Source organism: Mirounga angustirostris, unplaced genomic scaffold (assembly GCF_029215605.1).
Source record: "Mirounga angustirostris isolate CCGP_5_RB_7025 unplaced genomic scaffold, mMirAng1.0.hap1 SCAF_6, whole genome shotgun sequence".
Taxonomy (NCBI): Eukaryota; Metazoa; Chordata; class Mammalia; order Carnivora; family Phocidae; genus Mirounga; species Mirounga angustirostris.
The window spans coordinates 3244017-3269175 of record NW_026991714.1 but is presented as its reverse complement, the minus strand read 5'-3'; the positions used below and the strand labels follow the sequence as shown (position 1 = coordinate 3269175).

Genomic DNA, 25159 nt, shown 5'->3' with positions numbered 1-25159 from the left:
TTTGGCTATTGCGGACATTGCTGCTATGAACATTGGGGTGCATATGGCCCTTCTTTTCACTACATCTGTGTCTTTGGCGTAAATACCCAGTAGTGCAATTGCTGGGTCATAGGGTAGCTCTATTTTTAAATTTTTGAGGAACCTCCACACTGTTTTCCAAAGTGGCTGTACCAACTTGCATTCCCACCAACAGTGTAAGAGGGTTCCCCTTTCTCCACAATCTCTCCAACATTTGTTGTTTCTTTCCCTGTCCATTTTGGCCATTCTAACTGGTGTAAGGTGGTATCTCATTGTGGTTTTGATTTGGATTTCCCTGATGGCTAATGATGATGAACATTTTTTTCATGTGTCTGTTAGCCATTTGTCTGTCTTCTTCAGAGAAGTGTCTGTTCATCTCTTCTGCCCACTTTTGACTTGATTATTTGTTTTTTGGGTGTTGAGTTTGAGAAATTCTTTATAGATTTTGGATACCAGCCCTTTATCTGTAGTGTCACTTGCAAATATCTTCTCCCATTCTGTGAGTTGCCTCTTTGTTTTGTTGACTGTTTCCTTTGCTGTGCAGAAGATTTTGATCTTGATTAAGTCCCAAAAGTTCATTTTTGCTTTTGTTTCACTAGCTTTTGGAGATGTATCTTGAAAGAAGTTGCTGTGGGCGATGTCAGAGAGGTTACTGCCTATGTTCTCCTCTAGAATTTTGATGGATTCCTGTCTCACATTGAGGTCTTTCATCCACTTTGAGTTTATCTTTGTGAATGGTGTTAGAGAATGGTCAAGTTTCATTCTTCTGCATGTGGCTGTCCAATTTTCCCAGCACCATTTATTGAAGAGACTGTCTTTTTTCCATTGCATGTTTTTTCCTGCTTTGTCAATGATTATTTGACCATAGAGACGAGGGTCCATATCCGGGTTCTCTATTCTGTTCCATTGGTCTGTATGTCTGTTTTTGTGCCAGTACCATGCTGTCTTGGTGATCACTGCTTTGTAATATAGTTTGAAATAGGGCAACGTGATGCCCCCAGCTTTGTTTTTCTTTTTCAACATCTCCTTGGCGATTCGGGGTCTTTTCTGATTCCATACAAATTTTAGGATTGTTTGTTCCAGCACTTTGAAAAATGTCATTGGAATTTTGATCGGGATGGCATTGAAGGTATAGATTGCTCTGGATAGCATAGACATTTTAGCAATGTTTATTCTTCCGATCCATGAGCATGGAATATTTTTCCATCTTTTTGTGTCTTCTTCAATTTCTTTCATGAGTGTTTTGTAGTTCCTAGAGTATAGATCCTAGACCTCTTTGGTTAGGTTTATTCTGAGGGATCTTATGGTTTTTGGTGCTACTGTAAATGGAATCGTTTCTTTAATTTCTCTTTCAACAGTTGCGTTGTTAGTGTATAAGAAAGCAACTGATTTCCGTGCATTGATTTTGTATCCTGCCACACTACTGAATTGCTGAATGAGTTCTAGTAATTTGGGGGTGGAGTCTTTTGGCTTTTCCACATAAAATATCATGTCGTCTGCAAAAAGAGAGAGTTTGACTTCTTCTTTGCCAATTTGAATACCTTTTATTTCTTTTTGTTTTCTGATTGCTGTTGCTAGGACTTCTAGTACTATGTTGAACAACAGTGGTGAGAGTGGGCACCCTTGACGTGTTCCTGATCTTAAGGGAAAGGTTCTCAGCTTTTCTCCATTGAGGATGATATTCACTGTGGGTTTTTCGTAGATGGATTTTATGAGCTTGAGGAATGTTCCCTCTGTCCCTATACTCTGGAGAGTTTTAATCAGGAAAGGATGTTGTATTTTGTCAAATGCTTTTCTGCATCAGTTGAGAGGACCATATGGTTCTTCTCCCTCTTCTTATTAATGTGTTCTATCACATTGATTGATTTGCGAATGTTGAACCACCCTTGCATCCCGGGTATAAATCCCACCTGGTCGTGGTGGATGACCCTTTTAATGTATTGTTGGATCCTATTAGCTAGGATTTTGTTGAGGATTTTGGAATTCATATTCATCAGGGCTATCGGTCTGAAATTCTCCTTTTTGATGGGGTCTTTGCCTGGTTTGGGGATTAAGGTAATGCTGGCCTCATAGAATGAGTCTAGAAGCTTTCCTTCTGTTTCTATTTTTTGAAACAGCTTCAGTAGAATAGGTATTATTTCCTTGAATGTTTGGTAGAATTCCCCAGGGATCCATCAGGCCCTGGACTCTTGTTTTTTGGGAGGTTTTTGATCACTGCTTCAATCTCGTTACTGGTTATTGGCCTATTCAGGTTGTCAATTTCTTCCTGTTTCAGTCTTGCCAGCTTATAGGTTTCCAGGAAGGCATCTATGTCATCCAGATTGCTCAGTTTATTGGCATATATTTGTTGATAATAATTTCTAATAACTGTTTCTATTTCCTTGGTGTTGGTCGTGATCTCTCCCCTTTCATTCATAATTTTATTAATTTGGGTTCTTTCTCTCTTCTTTGGATAAGTCTGGCCAGTGGCTTATCAATCTTATTAATTCTTTCAAAGAACCAACTTCTAGTTTCATTGATCTGATCTACTGTGTTTCTGGTTTCTAATTCATTGATTTATGCTCTAATTTTAATTATTTCTCTTCTAATGCATGGCTTAGGCGTCATTTGATGCTTTTTCTCTAGTTCTTTAAGGTGTAGAGTTAGTTGGTGAATTCAGGATTTTTCTTTTTGAGTGGGGCTTGGATGGCTATGTATTTCCCCCTTAGGACCGCCTTTGCAGTATCCCATAGGTTTTGGACCGATGTGTTTTCGTTCTCATTGATTTCCATGAATTGTTTAAGTTCTTCTTTGATTTCTTGGTTGACCCAAACATTCTTGAGCAGAGTGGTCTTTAGCTTCCAAGTGTTGAATTTCTGCCAAATTTTTTCTTGTGATTGAGTTCCAGTTTTAGAGCATTGTGGTCTGAGAATATGCAGGGAATAATCTCAATCTTTTGGTATCAGTTGAGACCTGATCTGTGACCCAGTGTATGGTCTATTCTGGAGAAAGTTCCATGTGAGCTTGAGAAGAATGAGTATTCTGTTGTTTTAGGGTGGAATGTTCTGTAAATATCTATGAGGTCCATCTGGTCCAATGTATCATTCAAAGCTCTTGTTTCCTTGTTGATTTTCTGCTTAGATGATCTGTCCGTTGCTGAGAGTGGAGTATTGAGGTCTCCTACAATTAACGTATTGTTATCAATATGACTCTTTATTTTGGTTAACAGTTGGCTTATGTAGATGGCTGCTCCCATGTTGGGGGCATAGATATTTACAGTTGTTAGATCTTCTTGTTAGATAGACCCTTTAAGAATGATATAGTGTCCTTGTGTGTCTCTTATTACAGACTTTAGTTTAAAATCTAATTTGTCTGATATAAGAATTGCTACCCCAGCTTTCTTTTGAGGTCCGCTGGCATGGAAGATAGATCTCCATCCCTTCACTTTCAGTCTGGATGTATCTTTAGGGTCAAAATGAGTCTCTTGTAGACAGCATATGGATGGGTCCTATCTTTTTATCCAATCTGCAACCCTGTGCCGTTTTATGGGAGCGTTTAGGCCATTCACGTTGAGAGTGATTATTGAAAGATATGAATTAATTGTCATCATGTTGCCTGTGAAGACGTTGTTTTTATAGATTGTCCCTGTAAATTTCTGTTGTAGATCACTCTTGGGGTCTTTCTCCTTTTATAGAACCCCCCTTAATATTTCTTGCAGGGCCAGCTTAGTGGTCACATATTCTTTCAACTTCTGCCAGTCGTGGAAGCTCTGCATCTCTCCATCCATTCTAAATGAAAGCCTTGCTGGATAAAGTATTCTTGGCTGCATGTTCTTCTCATTTAGTACCCTGAATATGTCTTGCCAGGCCTTTCTGGCTTGCCAGGTCTCTCTGGATAGGTCTGACGTTATTCTGATGTTCCTCCCTCTGTACGTAAGGAATCTCTTCCCCCTAACTGCCCTTAAGATGGTTTCCTTGGTGCTAAGATTTGCGAGATTTACTATTATATGCCGGGGTGTTGGCCTGTTTTCCTTGATCTTAGGAGGGGTCCTCTCTGCCTCTAGGACTCGAATGTTTGTTTCATTCCCCAGATTAGGGAAGTTCTCAGCTACGATTTGCTCAAATACATCTTCTAGCCCTCTCTCTCTCTCCACTCCCTCCGGGATTCCAATGATTCTGACATTGGAACATTTCATGGTGTCACTTATTTCTCTGATTCTATTTTCATGGATTCTGAGTTGTTTTTCCCTGGCCTCCTCTTGTCCCTTTCTATCTATTATACTGTCTTCCAGATCGTTTATTCTCTCTTCTGTCTCAGTTACCCTAGCGTTAGATTATCTAGATTGGACTGGATCTCACTGATAGCATTTTTAAGTTCTGCCAATTCCCCTTTTATTTCTGCCCTTAGAGACTCTATGTTGCCATTAATTGATTTCTCCATTCTAGCCATTGTCTTCACAATTGCTAGCCTGAATTCCATCTCCGACATCCTGGTTATATCTGCATCCATTTGTAAATCTGCAGCATAAGTCATAATCTCTGAGTCTTTTCTATTTTGGGGTCTCCTCCTCCTAGTCATTCTGTTGATGGGTGTTTGAGGGAATGTATAGAGTCCAAATTATTGACCAGAACCCAAGCAAGATGCACCTGTTTTCTTGGGACCTTAGGGTTGCTGGCCTCTTGTTTTCCCAGCCTGCCTTCTGCAGGAGGGGCCTGCCGCGCTGTTGCTCAGGTATCCCTGTTTGGGCTGAGTTGCCCTGAGCCCCTGTGGTGGGGGATGGGCTCAGTGGGAATCAGTCTTTGGGGCTTTTGTTCTCTGGCACCTTTCCCTAGCGGCTTTCCGCGTCTCTTCCGCGAGTCAGAGCAGAAGAGACCGTTTCCAACCCTCTGCCTCAGAGCAGAGAGACCGCAGTCTGTTCTCCAGTGAGCTCTCCAGGCCACACTGTCTCCGTTTCTGTCTGTGCTGCTATAAACTGCAGCGTCCTGGGTTGTGCGCCCCTCCGCAGCGCTCCCAGTCCTGCCTCCAGGTCAGGGCCCATCTCTGCCCTTTGTGCTTCTAAAACCGCCAGCTGCTCTCAGTTCACGCGCACGGGACTCCACTGCTTGGGGTCCTTCCTATCCCAGGGACTGCAGTTCACGTGCGCGCGACCGTCGCTCTGGGTTTCTGTCCAGGGGGCTGCAGTTCGCGTGTGCGCAACCCCGCCAGTCTGGTTTTCCACCCCGGGGGCTGCCCTAAAGTCCTTTCCCGATGCTACTGGTCTGCGAGTCTGTGCCTGTCTGCAGCACGCGAGGCTGTCGCTCACCACCGGTGCAGGATCCCCACAGCCAGGCACCCTCCCGCTGCTGTTTATCCTCCGATAGCTGCCCGCAGGATCACGGCTCTCCGCTTCGTACCTCAAAACCAACCTCCTGCAATATTCTGTTTGTAGAGATCCAGATCTTCTTACATCTCAGGCTGGTTTCATGGGTGCTCAGAGTGGTCTGGTAGATATCCAGCTCAATTCCGGGGACCAGTTGAAATAGGGTCCCCTACTCCTCCGTCATCTTTCCCCCCTCCGAAATAATATTTTCTAAAGTGGTGTCCCTTAACTGATGTTTGACCACTCAGAATCGTGACATCATAGGTTGCCTTTGGGTGTTAGATATATACCTGTCTTATAATGGATCCCCAACATCTAACAGAAAGCTTGATAAGTGGTAAGTGCTCATAGATTATTTATTTATTTTTTAAATTAAATTAAATTTAATATAATTTAATTTTTTTTAGAAAGAGAGAGGGAGCATTCGCAACAGGGGTTGGGGGGGCAGAGGGGGAATTTAGAAAGAGAGAATATTGAGCAGGCTCCTCACTTGGTGCAGGGCCCAAAACAGGGCTTGATCTCATGACCCTGAGATCATGATCTGGGCCAAAACCAGGAGTCAGACGCCCAACTGACTGAGCCACCCAGGTGCCCCAAATTCTTGAATGATTGAATAATTTGCTTTGGACATCCAATTATTCTTAAAATTATGGAGATATTCAACTTAAAAAGTTCTTGAGGATCAGAAAGCACTAGTTGTAACCTTATTTGAGGAAATGAGAATCTTACACTGTTTCCTTTAGGATAAGAACATATGCTAATAATTATGATGTTCACACAGAGGGTCCTGTTGTGAATTTTCTATTACTTTAATTAGATACCATGAGACTTTGTAGCAAGTGAAGTTAATAGAGTGTTCTGGAATCATGTATCCAGATTCCCTTCTTACTATTCCTACCTTCATTTCCTCCCCAGAAAATGCCAGTACCCTTATGTCTGGAGGCCAGACAGGGACTACGGCCACTCATACAAAAATTCTTAGTGACAGGACTTTGGCACCCCTGCAATTTGCTTTGTAATACCCCCATCTTGGCGATAAAAGTCCAATAGCTCATATAGAATGGTACAGGAAACATAAGAGCTATCAACAACTCTGTTATTTCTATTTACCTAACCGTTATACCTTCCCAGGACAAATCCCTTTAGACACAGTGCTGGATCTAAAAGAAGCTTTCTTCTGCATCACAGTGCACTGGCTTCCCAGTTCCTTTTTGCCTTTGAGTGGCAAGACCCCTCCACCCAGGTTACTCAAACCTAACTTGGACTGTCTTCCCTCAGGGCTTTAGAGACAGTCCACATTCATTTGGACAGGCCCTAGCCAAGGACTTCTCCACTTTTCAGCTCTCCAGAAGCAGTGTCTTACTTCAATATGCTGATGATTTACTTATCTACAGCCCTAATGAGAACACCTCTGACACAAATACCATCCTGGTGCTTCAGAGCTTCCCTTCTGGGGCTCTAAGTTCTCCCCTTCAAAGGTCCAAATTTCCTCTCAGAAGGTTCAGTGCTTAGGATTAATATTAACTCCAGGGACTAAGAGCCTCTCTGACCACCATAAGGGTCTCATTTTAACATGAAAATTCCCTCTACAAAACAGTAGCTTCATTCCTTTTTTGTATCTCAGGGTTTTGTCGAATATGGATACCCCAATTTGGATTAATAACAAAACTTCTTTATGAGGCCCTGAAGGGACCTGAGGAGGAGTTTCTGGAGTGGGACCTTGAAATGAAAAAAGCTTTTGGAACTCTCCAACAGGCACTTACACGGGCCACACCAGTGTCCCTGCCCGACCTCCAGAAGTGTTTCTCCTTATATGTGCATGAGAGAAGGGGAGTGGCCCTTGAAGTCTTGATCCAAATGCTTGATCCTTCCCAATGCCCATTCACACATCTGTCTAAGAATCTAGATCCTGTGGCACAGGGATGGCCTCCCGGCCTCTGAGCACTGGCATCCATGGCCCTACTGGTAGAAGAGGCCTCTAAATTAACCTTGGGATAAGGCATAACTGTTTATATACCCCAACTGGTATTGGACACCCTAAATTCTAGGGCATTTCATTGGATCTCCTAGGCCAGAATTACAAGATACCAAGCCCTTTTATTAGAAACAGCAGAACAGTGTCTGTCCCCGGACTTCTGCCCTCCTCCTCAGGAGCACTGCAGTGCCCACTGGGCTCCACATCAGCCAAGGTATAGACCTCTAAAACACCAGTTATTGAGCCCCACTGGTTGCACAAACTCACAAATGAGCCCCTGTCATTTTCCCCGTCATTGGCTTTGGGGAAGTGTTTTCCTTGCGTAATCCCCTGCACACTCCTTTCTCCCCACCCCCTCTCCCTCTCTCTCCTGTCTGTGACAAGGGCTCCCTCCCCTCCACAGCACCCATGATCCACTTCCCCAAGTCATGTCTCTGTGCCTCCTACCTTCCATGATGTGGTCTCTTCTCTGCCTCTAACTGTGCAATTTGTTGTGTCAGTCCTCAAATTAATTTCATGGGTATTCAGAATTATTTGATATTTATCATGCTGTGTTTGAGGGTCCAGGCAAGCTTGGGGTCCTCCTACTCCTCCTCCATGTTTACTCCTCCTTCCAGACCCTCTTGCTTCTTTTCTGTTCTTTTCTTTAACATTCTTATGGTGAGAACACTTTAGATATACCCTCCTGGCAAGTTCCATGTATACAATTTCTCTGCCTCCTTCCATGCAAGTTTCATCTTCAGGCTTCCTTCTCTGGTGTTGAAAACTGAATTACACTTGTCTCGGGCTTCATACCCTTACCTTATCATCGGGACAATAGAGAGCATCTCATTCCCCTGCCATCAACCACAAGGATCAGGCAGTGGGTCCACTCCAACAGGTTTCTGCAGTTAAATAACTGGAATGGTCACAGGTAAAACTGTTTCTCCTCAGGGGCTCAGAGACTTCAGAAAAGATCCAGAGGAGTGTGAATTCCCTTGGCCAGGTGACAAGACTTAACAAGAAGAGCATCAAACATATCAACTACTACAAACTTGTCAGGAAGCAAAAGAAAAACCTACAAATGTGGCATAAATTCAACACAGATTTTTATTGAGCACGTATTTCATGCCGGTGAGTGTCCTTGTCAAGGATATACATATTAATAAGACATTGACTTTGCTCTTATGAATCCTAACAATTAGAAGGGACGAGGGACCTAACTGGAGGTAAGGAAGTGTGGGGAATGAGACATAGATTTACAAAAGTTCAGGAAAAGTGGTGGACATTCTCAACAGTAGACTGCTTCTACTTCTGAATGAGGGAGCATTCTCAGGAGGAAGTAACATCTGATGCCTGATGACCCAAGCATGTGCTGGGACTTCATTTCATTCAAATATAAATATTGAGATATAAGTTCCAGAAACAAGTCAGGACAACAAATCCCACTAAATTACACTAAGCTTATATTGACAACTGATCATTAGGCAGAACTGAAAGAAAAAGTTGCACACAGAGAGTGGCAAGCACATCACCGCTGAGCTACGTTTAGGTAAGTCCTGGAGCCTGGGCTGCTGGGATCTCACTCCACAGGGAAGCCGGTGCACTGAGGTCTCCAGTGTGTTTTCCTGGGAGGAACAGAGGAGGAGGTCCCTCTGTAGTAGGAGGTGAGGACTGCAGGGAGGAAGGGCAATGGAAGCAGGAGGGCTGGGGACAGACTGAAAGGTAGGGGGCCACATGGGAAAGAGCAGGAAGGGGGTTCCAAGAGACTTACCAGTGCTTCCAGAGCCACAATGCCAGACCTGCCAGAAACACCAGGGTCACTGCAACTGCCAGGAAGACCAAACCCATGGAGTGGGGCTGCTCTGTGGGTTCGGTGCACAGAGGGTGTCATTTTCCATCCACCTCGGGTTGAACTGCAACACCCTGGTCCTCTTTGGTCCTGTCAACTTTTGCCTCACCAACTGCCATTCCTCTTCTGTCTTCCCTGATCCCTCCTCAGAGATGGACCCTTCACCCAAATCTCCACATCCTCCCACATCTGCAGGAACTTCACCCTCAACTCTTGCATTTCTTGGATTACTGACTTTTTGGTCCTTTGTGGTCTGGAGTCCCTAGAATCCCCAATTTTTCATCTGGCTCTCCTGCTCTGCTAGAGGAATACCCACCCTTTTCCCAGCTGGACCCCAGTCTTTCTCACCCCAGTAGAGGACCATGTCCTGGCCTCCTAGACTGCTGTGTCTCACTCAGCACAACAGGCCAGCTGTGTCCCTGGTTATTACATAAAAGGACATCTGAAGGTACCATGTCCCATCAGCATGGGGCAGGACGTTGCCTTGCTGGGTGCCCTGTTGCTCCTACTCACCCCACATCCACATCACCCACACAGGCTTTGGGTAGAAGCCAGAAACGTGGGTCACCAGCAGCAGATGGACAGAACCGGGACTGGGGCCAGTGGACAACCAGGCCTCTGGCCTCACTGCACAGACAGGACAGGAATTCACAGACTGAGAGGGTAGATATTCACATCACTTTAGATAGACATCTTTCCACCTCTAGAAACCTGTCCCCATCATCCTCTCTCCCTCTTGACTCCTTTTTACCCTGAATTTGAAAGAATGGTACAAATTTATGAGTGCAGAATAGAGAATTCTTGGAGGGAGCAGGACTGACCTTGTTGCTGGAGATATGCCTTCCCTGCATCAAGAAGACCCATCAGGAACCAGGGCAGGTGCCACTGAGGAGCGTGTATAGCATTTCATTGAAAACATGATACTGATTAAATAGTGTGAAGACCTGCTGAGCCCTACTTCCTCCCTTTGGAGATAGCCGCCATGATGTGTTCTGGAAACTCATGAGATCTGATCCTTGATAAGCAATCTGTGCAAAGGCTTCTGATACTTTTCCAAAGTGGGAATCACAGCTCCTGCGATCTGTACCTGGAAAGGATCTGGGGAAGAGAGACTGAGAGTAACAGTACAGGGGGAGAGAAAGAGATGAAATGAGATGGGTGGAAGCCATGATGGTGGAAGCAGAAGAAGAAGTTCAGGGGATTGGAGGGAATGGAGCACAGTTTGGTTTGAGGTTTGAGGGGGCGCTCACACAAAGCAGAAGTGGTGGTGGACGGAGGCAGAGGAAGAGGTGAATGATAAAGGAAGGAACAAATATTGGAGGAGAGAGATGAAGGGTGTGGGCAGAGAATAGGGAAGGGCTCAGTGGGAGAGCTGAGGTAAAAATAATCTAGCTTCAAGGGAGTGCAGTGGGTACAGGGAACACATAGATAAAGTTCACTAATGGGACTTAATGAGGAGACAAGTACAGTTCAAGGAGTCTGTAACAGAGTGAGGGAGGAGAGGTTACAGGCCAGGGAGAGGGGTGGTGTCAGGTGACACTAGTCAGGAACAGAAGAGCACAGCCTGTGGTCAAGAGAGGAGTGAAGTATCAGAAGACATGAAGCTTTTCAAGAATTGGGGTCTGGCTTCTACTCCCTGCCTAGATGAGTGTGATTCAGATTTATGATGGGGAGACATGAGGTTTAGAAGCCACTGGAGGCTCTTTCCCAGAGGAAGATGGAATTCAAGTAGACTCCTACATACACATACTCATACATACTTACACACATATTGAAATGCACACAAGCACATGTTCACACATCACACACAACAAAGACTGTCACAAACACATATGCACACACACACACATGCACACTCACACATGCACCCACTGGGTAGGGCCAGATCTTACCATCTTCACTGTCACCACCTGGGAGGAGAACCACCAGCAACACAAGTTGCAGGAACAGCATTATATTTGCAGATGTTCTTTCTTTTCTTACAAGTCAGCCTTTGGCATCTCTTCTAGCAAACCTACACCACACAGCACCTCTCTTCTGACTTCCTTCTCAACACACAAGCCTTCCCTGGGTCTCTGCAACAATGCAAATGTGCTCCTCCCTGAACCCTGGACACCTGCTCAGACTCTCACTTCCCCTCCTGGTCTGACTCTCCTTCTGGCTCCCAGCTTCTCCCTGTCACCAGCTTCCATCCTGCTCCACATCCCCTAATTCAGAACAAGTCTTACATGGCATGAGAAATTGACCGCACCTCTCAGGCTTTTCCTTCTCCAGAGAGAAACCCATGTAAACACACAGCCCCCTGCACCCAGCACTGGACCCTGCCTTCATTCTGTCCCTCCTGCCCTTGTGACACTCCCCATGTATTTCCTTCCCCATCTCACCCCTACCCCAGCTCATTTACATTTCCAATTTCCTGCTGCTTATGTTAAAAAACAAAAAATCATCCAGGTAAATTTGAATATCCAGTTGTTTTTATTAAGTGATTCAAGAATGGGGTAGCACACATCTGGCAGGTAAAGGGGAACTCTGGAGAGATGTATAAACAGGAAGATTTTATAGGAAGACATTGCCATAAGAAGAAAAAGGAGTGTTTCAGGAAAGGTTACTTTCCCTTAATTGTGAGAGGAGAGGGTCTCACCATTCAGATGACCTCCCCTCCCTGGTGGATGGAGAGGGCCCATATGACAGAATACCTCACTGGTGCTGACCAGAAAAATCTCACTGACAGGTGAACAGGAAGTGGTAACTGTAGTTAGGTTAGGGATTAAACAAGGTTTGGGTACTTGATCTGGCCTGAGGTGCCATTTTGGGCCAATGGGTTTCTTTTTAATGGTTGCTCTATTTGCTTGTCCAAGTTCCCCCATGACTGCATGTGTAACAGTATCGGCAACCACCAGTTCACTATTATTCTTAGGGAGGAACCAGTAGCCATCACAGAGACCATGGGGCATTGAAACATCTGAAGTATACCCCCTCAGTCTGACTTGCATTAATATATACCCACTCACCAGTCACTTAGCACCGGCCTGGATCCAAGGACCTTGCTACACTCATGAAAATACTGTGTTCACAATGCAATCACTTTATACAAGGAGCTTTTATTCTACTTGGGAAGAAAAACACATAAACCAAGAACTATACATTTTGTTGTGCTGAGTTACTTTTTCTTTGTTTGGTTCCTTTATTTTAAGTTCTAGTATAGTTAACACACAGTGTTATATTAGTTTCACAGGTACAGTATAAGGATTCTACAATCCTATACATTACTCAGTGCTCATCAATATAAGTGTAATCCTAATCCCCTTCACCTATTTCCCCCATTCCCCCACCCATCTCCCCTCTGGGAACCAGCAGTATGTTCTCTATAGATAAGATTCTGTTTTTTCCTTTGGCACTTTTTCTCTTTGCTCATTTTGTTTGTTTCTTAAATGCCACATATGAGTGAAATCATATGGTATTTGTCTTTCCCTGACTGATTATTTCACTTACCATCATATTCTAGCTCCATACATGTTGTTGCAAATGGCAAGATTTCAGTCATTATTATTCCTGATAAATATTTCATTGTGGGTACATACCACACCTTTTTTTTTTTTTTCTGTATTCCTCTATCTATGGGCACTTGGGATGCTACCATACATGGACTATTGTAAATAATGCTTCAGTAAACATTCGGGTGCATGTTTATTTTCATTTCACTGTTTTCACATTCCTTGGGTAAGTATCCAGTAGTAGAATTACTGGATCTTATGGTAAATCTGTTTTTAATTTTTTGAGGAACCTCCATACTGTTTTCCACCATGGCTGCACCAGTTTGCATTCCCATCAAGTGTACAAGAGTTCCCTTGTACAAGAGTTCCCTTTACACCACTTCCTCTACAACACTTGTTTCTTGTGTGTTTTTGAATTTAGCCAATGGGACAGGTGTGAGGTGATACCTCATTGTGGTTTTGATTTGCATTTCCCTGTTGATGAGTGATTGTTGAGCTTTTTTCCTGTCTGTTGGCCATCTGAATGTCTTCTTTAGAGAAATGTCTACTCATGTCTTCTACCCATTTTTAATTGGATTATTTGTTCTTCTGGGGTTGAGTTGTCCAAGTTATTTATATATTTTGGAAACTAACTCTTTATCAGATGTTATTAGGAAATATCTAGTCACATTCAGTAGATTGTCCAACCATTTTGTTAACTATTTCCTTTGCTATGCAAAAGCTTTTTTTGAAGTCCCAATAGTTCATTTTGCTTTTGTTTCTCTTGCCTAGTGAGATGTGTCTAGCAAGAATTTGCAGTGGGCAAGGTCAAAGCAATTGCTGCCTGTGTTCTTCTCTAGAATTTTGGTGGATTTATGTCTCATGTTTATGTCTTTCATCATTTTGAGTTTATTTTTGTATATGTTGTAAGAAAATGGTCCAGTTTCATTCTTCTGCATGTGGCTGTCCAGTTTTCCCAGCACCATTTGTTGAAGAGACTGTCCATTTTCCAGTGGATATTCTTTCCTGCATCAAAGATTAGTTGACCATAGAGTTGAGGGTCCATTTCTGGGTTATCTATTCTGTTCTATAGATCTATGTGTCTGTTTTAGTGCCAATACCAACTGTCTTGATGATTACAGCTTTGTAATACAGCTTGAAGCCTGGAATTTTGATGCCACCAGCTTTGGATTTCTTTTTCAACATTCCTTTGGCCATTCAGGATCTTTTCTGGTTCCATATAAATTTTGGTATTATTTGTTCTAGCTTTGTGAATAATGTTGCTGAGATTTTGATAGAGATTGCATTGTATGTGTAGATTGCTCAGGGCAGCATAAACATTTCAACAATATTGTTCTTCCAATCCATGAGCATGGAATGTTTTTCCATTTCTTTGTGTCTTCCTCAATTTCTTTTATAAGTCTTCTATACTCTTCAGAGTACAGATCCTTTACACCTATGTTTAGGTTTATTCCTAGAAATTGTAAATGAGATTGATTCCTTTCTCTTTCTTCTGCCTTATCATTTCCTTATAGAAATGCAACAGACTTCTGTGCATTGATTTTATATCCTGCCGCTTTGCTGAATTCCTATATGAGTTCTAGCAATTTTTTTATTTTCATTTTTTCTTTTATTATGTTATGTTAATCACCATACATTACATCATTAGTTTCTGATGTAGTGTTCCATGATTCATTGTTTGCATATAAACCCAGTGCTCCATGCAGTACATGCCCTCTTTAATACCCATCACCAGGCTAGCCAATACCCCCACACCCTCCCCTCTAGAACCCTCAGTTTGTTTCTCAGAGTCCATAGTCTCTCATGGTTCGTCTCCCCCTCTGATTCCCCCCTTTCGTTTTTCCCTTACTGCTGTCTTCTCTCTCTCTTTTTTTTTTTTTAACATATAATGTATTATTTGTTTCAGAGGTACAGGTCTGTGATTCAACAATCTTACACAATTCACAGTGCTCACCATAGCACATACCCTCCCCAATGTCTATCACCCAGCCACCCCATCACTCCCACCCCCCACCACTCCAGCAACACTGTTTGTTTCCTGACATTAAGAATTCCTCATATCAGTGAGATCATATGATACATGTCTTTCTCTGATTGACTTATTTCGCTCAGCATAATACCCTCCACTTCCATCCATGTCATTGCAAATGGCAAGATTTCATTCCTTTTGATGGCTGCATAATATTCCATTGTATATATATACCACCTCTTCTTTATCCATTCATCTGTCAATGGACATCTTGGCTCTTTCCACAGTTTGGCTATTGTGGACATTGCTGCTATAAACATCAGGGTGCACATACCCCTTCGGATCACTACATTTTTACCTTTGGGGTAAATACCCAGTAGTGCAATTGCTGGGTTGTATGGTAACTCTATTTTCAACTTTTTGAGGAACCTCCATACGGTTTTCCAGAGTGGTTCACCAGCTTGCATTCCCACCAACAGTGTAGGAGGGTTCCCCTTTCTCCACATCCTTGCCAATGTCTGTCATTTCCTGACTTGTTAATTTTAGCCATTCTGACTGGTTTGAGGTGGTATCTCATTGAGGTTTTGATTTGGATTTCCCTGATGCCGAGCGATATTGAACACTTTTTCATGTGTCTCTTGGCCATTTGGATGTCTTCTTTGGAAAAATGTCTGTTCATGTCTTCTGCCCATTTCTTTTTTTTTTTTAAGATTTTATTTATTTATTTGACAGAGAGACAGAGAGAGAGGGAACACAAGCAGGGGAAGTGGGAGAGGGAGAAGCAGGCTTCCCGCTGAGCAGAGAGCCTGATGTGGGGCTGGATCCCAGGACCCTGGGATCATGACCTGAGCCGAAGGCAGACGTTTAACAACTGAGCCACCCAGGCGCCCCTTCTACCCATTTCTTGATTGGATCATTTGTTCTTTGGGTGTTGAGTTTAATAAGTTCTTTATAGATTTTGGATACCAGCCCTTTATCTGATATGTCATTTGCAAAAATCTTCTCCCATTCTGTCGGTTGTCTTTTGGTTTTGTTGACTGTTTCTTTTGCTGTGCAAAAGCTTTTTACCTTGATGAAGTCCCAATAGTTCATTTTTGCCCTTGCTTCCCTTGCCTTTGGCAATGTTTCTAGGAAGAAAGTTGCTGTGGCTGAGGTCGAAGAGAGTTCTAACAATTTTTGAATGGAGTCTTTTGGGTTTTCAACATAGAGTATCATGTCATCTGTGAAGAGTGAAAGGATGGGGTGGCTGGGTGACAGACATTGGGGAGGGTATGTGCTATGGTGAGTGCTGTGAATTGTGTAAGACTGTTGAATCACAGACGTGTACCTCTGAAACAAATAATACATTATATGTTAAAAAAAAAAAAAAAGAAGATAGCAGGAAGGGAAGAATGAAGGGGGGGGAAATCGGAGGGGGAGACGAACCATGAGAGACAATGGATTCTGAAAAACAAACTGAGGGTTCTAGAGGGGAGTGGGTGGGGGGATGGGTTAGCCTAGTGATGGGTATTAAGGAGGGCACGTACTGCATGGAGCACTGGGTGTTATACAAAAACAATGGATTGTGGATCACCACATCAAAAACTAATGATGTATGGTATGGTGACTAACATAACATAATAAACCTAAAAAAAAAAAAAAAAAGAAAGGATGCTATAGGGTGCCTGGGTGGCTCAGTTTGTTAAGTGACTGCCTTCTGCTCAGGTCATGATCCCGGAGTCCCAGGATCGAGTCCTGCATCAGGCTCCCAGCTCAGCAGGCAGTCTGCTTCTCTCTCTGACCCTCCCCTTTCTTGTGTTCTCTCTTTCACTCTCTCTCTCAAATAAATAAATGAAATCTTAAAAAAAAGAAAGAAAGAAAGAAAGGATGCTATATTTTGCCAAATGCTTTTTCTGTATCCATTGAGAGGATCATATGATTCTTGTCCTTTCTTTTATTAATGTGCTATATCACATTGATCAATTTATGGATGTTGAACAATACTTGCCGCTGAGAAATAAATCCGGCATGCTCATGGTGAATAATCTGTTTAATGTACTGTTGGATCCTGTTTTCTAGCATCTTTGTGAGATTTTTTGCATCCATGTTCATCAGGGATATTGATCTGTAATTCTCCTTTTTGGTGGGGTCTCTGCTAGGTTTTGGGATCAAGGTAATTCTGGCTTCATAGAATGAGTTTGGAAGTTTCCCTTCCATTTCTATTTTTTTGAAACAACTTCAAAAGAATAGGTGTTAATTCTTCTTTAAATGTTTGGTAGAAATCCACTGGGAGGCCATCTGGCCCTGGACTCTTGTTTTTTGGAGATTTTTGATTACTTCTTCAGTTTTTTTGCTGGTTATGGGTCTGTTCAGGTTTTCTATCTCTTCCTGTTTCAGTCTTGGTTACTTATTTATATGTTTGTAGGAATGCTTCCATTTCTTCCAGATTGCCTACTTTGTTGGCACATAGTTTCTCATAATATTCTTTTATAATTTATATCTTCAGTGTTGATTATGATCTCTCCTCTTTCATTTATGATTTTATTTATTTGGGTCCTTTCTCTTTTCTTTTTGATAAATCTGGCTAGGGGGTTATTGATCTTATTAATTCTTTCAAAGAACCAACTTCTAGTTTGGTTGATCTGTTCTGTTATTTTGATTTCTATATCATTAATCTCTGCTCTATTCTTTATTGTTTCTCTTCTCCTGATGAATTTAGGCTCTATTTGCTGTACTTTTTCCAGCTCCGTTAGGCGTAAGGTTAGGTTTTGTATTTGAGACTTTTCTCATTTCTTGAGAAAGGTCTGTATTCCTATCTACTTCCTTCTTAGGACCACCTTTGCTGCATTCCAAAAGTTCGGAACTTCATGTTTTCATTTTCATTTGTTTCCATGTATTTGTAAAAAATTCTTCTTTAATTTCCTGGTTCACCTATTCATTCATTAGTAGGATATTCTTTAACCTCCATGTATTTGTGTTCCATCCAAATTTTCTCTTGTGACTGAGTTCAAGTTTTAAGCATTGTGGTCTGAAATACGCAGGTATAATCTCAATCTTTCGGTGCCAGTTGAGACCTTATTTATGACCCAGTATGTGATCTATTCTGGAGAATGTTCCATGTGCACTTGAGAAGAATGTGTATTCTATGACTTTAGGATGAAATGCTCTGAATATACTTCTGAAGTCTATCTGGTCCATTGTGTTATTCAAAGCCCTTGTTTCCTTGTTGATTTATTTTTTTTAATTATTATGTTATGTTAATCACCATACATTACATCATTAGTTTTTGATGTAGTGTTCCATGATTCATTGTTTGCATATAACACCCAGTGCTCCATGCAGAACATGCCCTCCTTAATACCCATCACCAGGCTAACCGATCCCCCCACCCATTCCCCTCTAGAACCCTCAGTTTGTTTTTCAGAATCCATTGTCTCTCATGGTTCGTCTCCCCCTCCGACTTCCCCCCCTTCATTCTTCCTTTCCTGCTATCTTCTTTTTTTTTAACATATAATGTATTATTTGTTTCAGAGGTACACGTCTGTGATTCAACAGTCTTACACAATTCACAGCACTCACCATAGCACATACCCTCCCCAGTGTCTATCACCCAGCCACCCCATCCTTCCCACCCCACCCCCAACTCCAGCAACCCTCAGTTTGTTTGCTGACATTAAGAATTCCTCATATCAGTGAGGTCATATGATACATGTCTTTCTCTGATTGACTTATTTCGTTCAGCATAATACCCTCCAGTTCCATCCACGTCGTTGCAAATGGCAAGATTTCATTCCTTTTGATGGCTGCATAATATTCCATTGTATATATATACCACCTCTTCTTTATCCATTCATCTGTCAATGGACATCTTGGCTCTTTCCACAGTTTGGCTATTGTGGACATTGCTGCTATAAACATCAGGGTGCACATACCCCTTCGGATCCCTACATTTGTATCTTTGGGGTAAATACCCAGTAGTGCAATTGCTGGATCATATGGTAGCTCTATTTTCAACTTTTTGAGGAACCTCCATACGGTTTTCCAGAGTGGTTCACCAGCTTGCATTCCCACCAACAGTGTAGGAGGGTTCCCCTTTCTCCACATCCACGCCAACATCTGTCATTTCCTGACTTGTTAATTTTAGCCATTCTGACTGGTGTGAGGTGATATCTCATTGAGGTTTTGATTTGGATTTCCCTGGTGCCGAGTGATGTTGAGCACGTTTTCATGTAAATCACCCATATTTTTATTGAGGAAATATTCCATGCAAGTGAGACACTTGGCAAAGATAGAAATATTTAAAAGACATGGACATGCTCTCAAGAGACCTAAGAGTTAGAAGGCAAAAGGAACCTAATGGGGGCAACAAGGGCTTGGGTGCAGGAATAGATTAGCCAAAGTGCAGGTCAAGATGGTGGAAATTCTCACAAAGTAGACTAATCTACTTGTGAATCAGGGAATTCTCACTGGAGGAAGTGATATCTGATGCTTGTGACCCATGGAGGTTGCCGGGAATCCATTTTACTTTGAGTTCAATTTTGAGATTTAAGTTGCAAACCAAGTCAGAAGAACAAATCCAGCTAAATTACACTGAGTTTATATTCTCAACTAATCATTAAGCACAAATGAAACACAAAAGTTGCACACAGAGAGTTACAAGGACATCACTGCTGAGCTGGGTTTAGGTATATCCTGATCCTTGGGCTGATGATTTCTCATGCCAGTGGGAGGCCAGTACATTGAGGTCTCCAGTGTGTTTTCCTGGGAGGAACAGAGGAGGAATCATTCTGCAGCAGGTGGAGGTGAGGAATACATGGTGGGAATGACAACAGGAGCAGGAGGAGTGAGGACAGACTGAAAGGTGGGGAGCCACTTGGGAAAGAGCAGGAAGGTGGCTCCATAGATTTACCAGTGTTTCCAGAGCCACAAGGTGAGAACTGCCAGAAGCACCAGGGGCACTATCATTTCCAGGAAGACCAAGCCCATGGGTTGGTGCTGCTCTGTGGGTTTGGTGCAGAGAGTGTGTCATTTCCCATCCACCCATGGTTGAACTGCACCTCCCTGGTCCTCTTTGCTCCTGTCACCCTCTGCTTCACCAACCGCCCTTCCTCTTCTCTCTTCTTCCATCCCTCCTCAGAGATGGACCCTTCACAAACCCTCTGCACCACCCACATTTACAGAACTCTCACACTCAGCTCTTCCATTTCTTGGATTACTCATTTTTGTCCTTTTTGTTATGGAGTCTCTAGGAACCCCAATTTTTCTTCTGGTTCTCCTGCTCTTCTGGAGGAATACCCATCCCCTTTCCCAGCTGGGCCCCAGCTCTTTCTCACCCCAGTAGAGGACAATGTCCTGGCCTCCCAGACTGCTGTGTCTCACCTGGCAGGACAGGCCAGCTGCCTCACTGGCTTTTACATCCAAGGATATCTGAAGATACCATGTCCCATCAGCATGGGGCAGGACGTCACCTCGCTGGGTGCCCTGTTGCTCCTACTCATCCCGCATCCACATCACCCACACAGGCTTTGAGTAGAACCCAAGACATGGCACACCAGCAGGAGATGGCCAGGACTGGGACTGGGGCCAGTAGACAGCCAGGCCTCTGGCCTCACTGCAGAGACAGGACAAGTATTCACAAACTAAGAAGTTAGTTCTTCACATCACTTTAGATGGACACATTTTTTCCACCTCTAGAAATCTGTCACTGTCAACCCCTCTTCACTCTCTCACCATGAATTTGAGGGAATGGTGCAAATTTATGAGTGCAGAGTAAAGAAATCTTGGAGGGAGGGAGCAGGACTGACCTTGTTGCTGCAGATGTGTCTTCCCTGCATCAAGAAGACCCAAGAGGAAATGGGGACAGGTGTCACTGATGTGCGCTTGTAGTCTTACATTGATCACATGATACTGATTGAATAGTCTGCAGACCTGCTGAGCCCTTCTTCCTCCCTTTGGAGATGGCCACCATGACTTGTTCTGGAAGATCATGAGATCTGATCCCTGATACGCAATCCACATGAATCCTACTGATGGTTTCCCAAAGTGCAGTTCACCGCCTTTTGCTGCCTGTACCTGAAAGGGATCTGGGGAAGAGAGACTGTGAGTTTCAGGACAGGGGGAATGAAAGAAATGAAATGAGATGAGTGGAAGCCAAGGATGGTGGAAGCAGAGGGAGAAGTTCAGAGGATTGAAGGAAGTGGAGCAAAGTTTGGTTTGAGAAGAGGCTCAGCCAAAGGAGAAGTGTTGCTTGCTGGAGGCAGAAGAAGAGGTGAAAGACTGAGGAAGGAGCAAATGTTGAAAAAAGAGACATGAAGGGTCTGGGTAGAGAATAAGGAAAGGCTCAGAAGGAGAGCTGGGGTAAAAACAATCAAGGGAAAGGGAGTTCTGTGGGCCAAAGGGAATACATAGACAAACATCACTAATGGGATTCAATGCGGAGAAAGCAGCGTTCAAGGAGACAGTCACAGAGTGAGGGAGCAAACGTGCCTGGATGGAGCCAAGGGAGAGGGGTGGTCATGGGAGACACAAGTATGAGACAGTGAGGATAACCTGCAGTCAATAAGAGGAGGGGAAATTGCAGAAGGCATGAAACTTTTCAAGAATTGGGATCTGGCTTCTACCTCCTCCCCTAAAAGGTGTAATTCAGTTTCATAATGAGGAGACATGAGGTTCAGAAGCCAGTGGAGGCTCTTTCCTAGAGGAAGAAGGAACTCAAGGAGACATACACACCTGCCACCTCCATCCCACCACTGAGGGAACTGAACTCACATTCAAGCTGCCATTCACTGAAATGGTCCTGAAATATCAGAGGAAATCTAATGGAGAATGTATGGAATGACCTTTCCTGTTCCATCAACTCCTTGTTGCTGAAGTTGCCCTTGGATCAAGGCCACAGGCATGTGAAATTGCCAGAGTCACTGTCCCATCCATGAGTCTGTAGCTCATCCAGCCAAGCTGAGCCTAGCTTTTGTGTTTACAGTGTCCATTATAAAAGGATGTGGTCAGGATGATTTGGAAGGAGAATGTATCCTGGAAGTCTGTGGAAAAAGCATATATAGACTATGGGAGAGGAAGACATTGGGAAGAAGAGAGAATGTAGATGTGCCAGGGAAGGGAACCAAAATCTGGATGACAGGAAAGCCATTATTGTCTCAGGAGTTATGTGCTGCCCCAGAACTATGAGCTTCGTACCCATCTGGAGTCAGGGAGCTCAGGAAGGAACCAGGGTGACACTCTCCTTCCCCATGTATGTGCTGGGGAACCCACACCACAAGTGCACACACACACACACCACAAGCATACACATGCACACATGCACAAAAATCCTACACACCCATAAAAAACTCACACATTTACACAGTCTTGAAGAAATAAACATGCAAAGACACACACGCACTCAAGTATACACAGAGACACATATATACACACACGCACATATGTACACACACACATTCACATATTAAAACACACACATAGACACACAAGCATAAACACACACACACACACACACACTTGCACCCAATGGGCAGGGCCAGATCTCACCATCTTCACTGTCACCACCTGGGAGGAGAACCACAAACAACACAAGTTGCAGGAATAGCATTGTATTTGCAGATGTTCTTTCTTTGTCTTACAAAGTCGGTCTTTGACAGTTGTTCTAACAAACCTACCCCACACACAGAGCACCTCTCTTCTGACTTCCTCCTCCACACACCAACCTTCCCTGAGTCTCTGCAACAATGCAAATATGCTCCTCCCTCAACCCTTGACACCTACTCAGGCTCTAACTTCCTCTCCTATCTGACCCTCCTCTCTGACTTCCAGCTTCTCCCTGTCATTGGCTTCCATCCTGCTCCCTGTTCCCTATTTCAGTTGCTATGGAAAAAGTCTTGTGCAGCATGGAAAAATCATCCCACCTCTCATGGCTTTCCTTCTCATCCAGATAGTAAGCCGTGAAAACGCACCCCTCCTAGCACCCAGCCCTGAACCTGCTGTTACTGCCCTTGTGAAACTTCTCATGTATTTCCTTCTCTGTTTTGCCCCCACTCCAGCTCATTCATATCTTGACATCTCACTGCTCCTCTTAAAAAAATAAAACCCAAGCAGGTAAATTTGATGATCTAATTGGTATTATTAAGTGATTGAAGAATCTGGCTGCATCCCATCTAGCAAGTAGAGGGGTTCCATCTGCTGAGAGAAAGGCGGGAACCCTTAGAATGTCCAGTCCCCAAAACTGAAAAACAAAGTACCTGGCTGGGGATGAGACTGGACAAGAACAGAGCTAGTGACCCACTTTCTGCCCCAATCAGGCTAGCCAGCAGGGTACCAAGAGCAGCTCCTGCTGCTGGAGGGGCAAGAGTCTGAAGATACTTGCCCATGAGGCTCTTCCTCTTAGAAAAAGAAAATCACAGGCCCGAAAAATGGTGTCATGTAGACCCACTTCCCACACTGAGGCTTCACACTGGGACTTCATACCCAGTCTAATTACAGTTTCAACCTCCCCCAGAAATTTGGTCTTAACCAGTCAAGCAGGAACTTTTCCTTTCCACCAGCACTACTGAGTGTCACCTGAGTCCTCTCCATATGCCACAGGCAAATGAGGTCATGTGTATGATAAGACCTCTTGCTTTTCTCCAAGAAAACAGGCCTGACCCCTCAAACAATGATCTTTTGCTATTAACTCCCTGGCCCCAACCTCCCTCTACAAAAACCTTCCATTTTGTACAACTCCTCTGAGAGCACCCTTGCATGCCAGATGGGGAGTCTCTTGATTCATGGATCATTTAATAAAGCCACTTAGATCTTCACATATATGTGGTTGACTTCTCTTATTGAACAGTCTGAAGTTTGAATCTAGGTGATTAAATGTAGACATGAAAAAGGAAGGAGCTTAGAGGAAGAGATTATTCCTGATATCTTAAATATCTTCACACAGAGCTGCTTCTCCTACCTGTTGGAACCACTCTCAGAATATGATTACTATACAAATAGTAAAAGCTGAATAAGTGATGAAACAAAAGAATGAATCGATGTATTGTGTCAAGAAGAATTCCATGGACTCTGAAAAACAAACTGAGGGTTCTAGAGGGGAGGGGGGGTGGGAGAATGGGTTAGCCTGGTGGTGGGTATTGAGGAGGGCACATTCTGCACGGAACACTGGGTGTTATGCACAAACAATGAATCATGGAACACTACATCTAAAACTAATGATGTAATGTATGGGGATTAACATAAGAATAAAAAAATAATAAAATAAAATAAAATAAAAATTAAAAAAAATTTTCATCTAACAGCTACAGGGCTATTAACTGGGATTGTATTAAATTTATGGAATAACTTGAACAAATTTGATATCTTATAAAATTTCACCTTTTCATCCAAAAAAAAAAGAATTCCATGGAAAATTTCTTGCATTTTGAGTATTTAACTGTCATTGGCATGACACTTCCTGGTTTATTACATGTGCAGCTTGTCCTTTCATCTGTAGGAAAGCCCTGAAGTATAAAGATTTGCCAGTTACTTAGGCCAACAGCAGACCCAGCACCTCAATTTCTGACCAGTCGTTTGTTAGAATCTATGAAAACCCCCAGGACAGGGATTGCTCCAGATGTCAGGGTTAACATGCAAGACAGGGGAAGAGTGTCACAAGATGAGAACACATGGGGGAAAAAAAGGCAAACAGGCAAGAAAAAGAATAAAGGCATACTTTCAAAAACCAAAGGAAAAGAAGAGGGAAGTGAGGAGGAACCTGCAAGGAAGAGAGACATTAGCCTAGCATCCCCTAGGGGCCACCTCTATCACAGGGGATCTACCAGTCACAAAGGATAGAAATACACCTTGCTGGGTTTAAGCCATATGGGGAATGTATTGGCTGATGGAACTGGGGGCCCAGGGTCATTGGGGATCCAGCCCCTTCTGTGGGTCTGTGTATATGCCTTTGCCTTTCTGATGCTTTGATTTTGTTGTTGCTGCTGTTTTCGGCATCACTGGAGTATGAGGATAAAGGAACATTGGACCTATGGACAGAGTGCAGCTTTCCAGCCTCCCAGGAAGGAAGGTTGGGAGGCACCACAGGCCTTGTGGGCCCTCGCTGGCTCTAACAGATGCAGCAGAGCCTGTGATGTGACATGAAGGAAGGTCATCTCAAGGAAAGTCTTCCAACAATTTCTCAGAGAGGACGGCCTGAAGAACCACAGGAGTCTGGTGCACATGGGGCATGCAGGAAGCCGCACCTGGATGCACACATCCTTACCTATGGAGCCTCCAGTGAGGCATGCAGCATTTTGTAAGGAAAATGCAGAATTGGTCAAGAGAACTTCTATTGAAGCAAATCATGAAAATTAATATTTTATGTAGCATTCATCACATGTTTGAATACTTTTATTTGCTGGCCAATAAACTCTGCTTTCTTTTTAAAAATATAAAATGAAGTAACCACTTGATATTTTAGTGTATGTGCACATGGAGCCATGATGCCCACAGCCAGGCCAATTAACATGGCCACCACTTCACATCCTAACCCTCTTCTTTCTTTCTTTCTTTCTTTTTTTTTTTT

The 25159-nt window shown here is 43.3% G+C and overlaps 1 pseudogene; it reads right to left on the bottom strand.

The window, feature by feature from the left end:
• Window positions 1–8892: 8892 nt before the first annotated feature.
• On the bottom strand, window positions 8893–22207 carry LOC123845622 (T-cell surface glycoprotein CD1a-like; annotated as a pseudogene).
• Between the last annotated feature and the right edge of the window lie 2952 nt (window positions 22208–25159).